Here is a 3,804-nt window from a genome sequence, read left to right as displayed (position 1 = left end):
AGAAGGAAGCTCTGGGTGTTTCTCTCTCTCTCTCTCTCTCTCTCTCTCTCTCTCTCTCTCACACACACACACACACACACACACACACACACACCATGCTGCCCCCCTGGCCTGCACCAGCACCACTTGATGAGAAGGCAAAGCCTCAAGGGCCCAAGATGCTTCAGCAATCAAGGGGACGTGAGTGGCATTTAAAAAACTATATTTATTCTCTTTTACTGAGACTCGCCAACATGGGCCACGTTTGCTCCAAGGCCATGAAGAAGGCAGCCCAGGTCATCATGGAGAAGTATTATACATGTCAGAGTAATGACTTCCGCACCAACAAGTGCGTGTGCGAGGAGATCGCCATTATCCCCAGCCAAGAGACTCAGCAACAAGTTAGCCGCTGTGTCACGCATCTGTTGAAGTGGACTCAGAGAGGTCCTGTGAGAGGTACCTCTATCAACTTGCAGGAAGAAAAGAGAGAGAGAGAGATGAGATAATTATGGTCCTGAGGTCTCAGTCCTAGACCAGGAGATCAGTGAGGTAGCTCTCTGACACCAAGGAAACACTGAACCTTCTGGACTTAGGCAGTCTCTCCAACCTGCAGGTCACTCGGCCTACAGTTGGGATGAACTTCAAAACACCATGTGGAGCCATTTAAATCTGTTCTGTCATATTTTCAATAAACCTGAGTACAAGAGAAAAACTACATTTATTTCAATAATTTCATACATATGCACAGTGTGTATACACATACCTACCCCCAGTGCTTCTCTCTCTTAACCTTCCCACACCCCTAACTTAATCCTCCCCTACCTCCATACCCTCATCTTATCCTGCAAGGTGCGGCAGGGGGTGGGGGTGGGGTGGGGGATGGAGGTAGGGGGGCAGCAGGCAGCAGCTCTGGCCACCAAGCCTGATGCTCTAAGTTGGATCCCCTAGACCCACAAGGTGGAAGGAGACAGCTAACTCTTGCAAGTTCTCTGACTGAGGTATGTATGCTCTGCTCTGTTCCCACATGTGTGCATTCACACACACACACACACACACACACACACACACAAATAAATTAAGTAAAAAGAGATGCTGTGCTCTTTATATATGCATGCTATAGATCAATTTCAAAGATTTTAAAACTTTATCTTTTTTAATGTCCCCTAAACTGTCATGGCCACATCTGTGAGTTTCTGTCTCTGGCTTCATTCTCTTTTTCACTGGTATCGTCCCTCCTGACTGTTTTTTTGTTTTTTGTTTTCTTTGTTTTTTTATCCCTTGCTATGCTCCCTCCCTGTTCTCTATCTGCAAGTCTCACAATGGGAGAAGCTAAGAATCCAAGAACAAAACAAACAAACAGGCTTGCAAAGGCATCTGCTTTCTTAACCTAATGAAAGCGACTCTCTCTTTATTGTCTCGCAGCTCTGAGAACTAATCAAGACTTCTCTGTCTGCCAGTTTGCAAACAGACCAATTTCTACCAATTGGCCTTAACATACACAAATCAGTCTCATAAATAAAAACAAAAGTTTTCCAGCCCACACAGCCTGGCTTTTCCACATCCAGACCTCTGCCCCAGGTGCTCTCCTGGCAGCAGAAGGAGAAAGCTAAGCTCCTCTCTTGTGCAGCCTTAATTGTCATCTCTCACTGATTACACCTCAGACACTGGCTGCCCAAAGCGGGTCTCTGCTTCAGTCGGCTGCGACCACAGAGTAAGCAGCTCAGAAGCACCAGGCAGGGATGCCGCTATAAACCATTCTTTTATCTGGGCCTGAGAATGCTTTAGCTGAGACAGACCAATCCAATAGATGACTGGAAGCCCATCCCTGGGAAGCTGAGGAAACAGCCTGGTCCTGACACCTAGTGTCCCACTACAGTCCAGCAACAGATGGCATTTCTTTCTTTCTTTCTTTTTCTTTTTTAATTTTTAATTTTTTTTAAAGGCAGGGTTTCTCTGTGTAATAGCTCTGGCTGTCTTGGAACTCTCTCTCTGTAGACCAGGCTGGCCTGAAACTCACAGAGATCCGCCTGCCTTCTGCCTCCCAAGTGCTCGGATTAAAGGCATGTACCACCGCCCCCGGCTCAACAGACCGAATTTTTTTTTTTTAACGTGGATGGATTCAAGGCATGGTAAAGGACCTTGTCTTTATACAGCTTCGGGCTGGCATAAGGCACATGGCATCTGGATTTTAAATGACTCTGAAGATTAATGTTAAGGCTTGGTCCTGGGCATGGGAGGTGGTAGGGGCCATTAAGAGGTAGGGCCTAGTGAGAGGCTTGCTAGTCCCCGGAGTGTGCCCACGGAGTGAATATCAGGGCCTAATCTCTCTTCAATAATATGCTGTCTTGCCACAGGCCAGAACAACAGAGCTAACCATCTCTACATTGAGACCTCCAAAATTGGAGGGAGCCACCAGAAACCATTTTTCTTTATAAGCTGAGTTTCTTGGTGTTTATTACAGTGATGCAAGCTGATATAATGGTTTAAGGATGCAATGCTCTTCACATATCAATCCCTCTAGATGGCACACTTACTGGGACAGGGACTGGACTAAGCAATGTTTGCTGAAAGAGTAAATAAGGACAGGCATGATAATGCCACTGTATGTTTAAGAGACAGGGTTTCTCTGTGTAGCCTTGGCTGTCCTGAACTCACTTTGTAGGTCAGGCTGGCCTTGAATTTACAGAGATCCATCTGCCTCTGCCTCCCTGAGTGCTGGGATTAAAGGCATTCACCACCATACCTGGCCACTGTAATTGTTGGCTGTAGGGCAAGAGGGAGAAGAGGTATAAAATATCGCGGTGTGTGTTAGTTAATGACTTGATCATTGCTTTTGCGGTGTCACATTGTAACAAGGCAAGATAGGACAGAACTTCCTTATTCTGGCTGAGGCCATTTCAGATTTTACTAGAATTTGATCTCCTTGATGGAGAATCCTATGGACTCTACCAACTCTATTGTTAAAGATGCCCCCAGCTAACTTGTCTTTGCTCCTGTTAAACTACCTTTTTGTAGAACACTCTCAGAATCTGCCAACTGCTTATCTTAGCTTCTGTTAAACTCCTTACTTGCACAAAACCTCCCCCTGCAGCTGTCAAGCAAAATACTAGGACATGCCTTTTGCCTTTAAAAGCTCCCTGCTCTAAATGCTTGGGAGCATTTAGCTCCCAGATACCTAGCCAGCTGTTAAAAAGAGTTTATTTGGCTATAAACTGTGACTGAGTTGTCATCTTTGGTGGGCTCCCTATAACAACACCATTTCCCTAGGTGAATCCAAAGGAAACAGCATAAGCATGAGTATGGTAGGCCCCACTCCTATGCCCAGAGATGCTGTTCCCTAACTAAAAGCTCCTCAATGGACAATGGGAATGCTCCCAAGGGCATCCCAGCCTGACTGACAGAATCCTTTGGTTCCTCAGATACAAGCAGTATGCGCCCCATGGGTCCCAGAAGCAGAGTGTGCTGTCCTGCCACGCCTGAGGGTATGGAAACAGAAGCCTAAATCCATGGGTGTCATCTCAGCTTGAGTGAGCAGACACAGCTACAGGGCTGAGCAGGACAGACAGTGGGTGCCTATCCAGAATAATACAGAGGCATCTTCTCCTTGGCAGGCCTGGATGGGCACCCACGGTGTTTACTGAAGGGAGGTACCTTCCAGGGTTAGGGAACTGGGTAGGGTGAGATCTTCCATGAAACCCTTCAGACTGTCAAAGAACAGTTTTGGCCCCATGGGTAAACAGAACAGCCAGAGGATCTCCAGAAAGAGCTGCACAAATCCAGCCCTCGCAGCACTCTCCTCATGCAAAGATGGGACCTTCCGCTGTG

The 3,804-nt window shown here is 46.8% G+C and overlaps 1 pseudogene across 1 annotated transcript; it reads left to right on the top strand.

Moving 5' to 3' along the window:
- Positions 1-233: 233 nt before the first annotated feature.
- On the top strand, positions 234-646 carry LOC311606385 (small ribosomal subunit protein eS17-like; annotated as a pseudogene). Its single transcript has one exon. The product of its transcript is annotated as a small ribosomal subunit protein eS17-like (transcript).
- Positions 647-3,804: the final 3,158 nt, after the last annotated feature.

Source organism: Acomys minous, assembly GCF_964271855.1.
Source record: "Acomys minous genome assembly, chromosome: 10".
In the NCBI taxonomy this organism is placed as follows: Eukaryota; Metazoa; Chordata; class Mammalia; order Rodentia; family Muridae; genus Acomys; species Acomys minous.
Note: the sequence above shows the minus strand (reverse complement) of the source record. Positions and strands in the feature narration are given on the sequence as shown.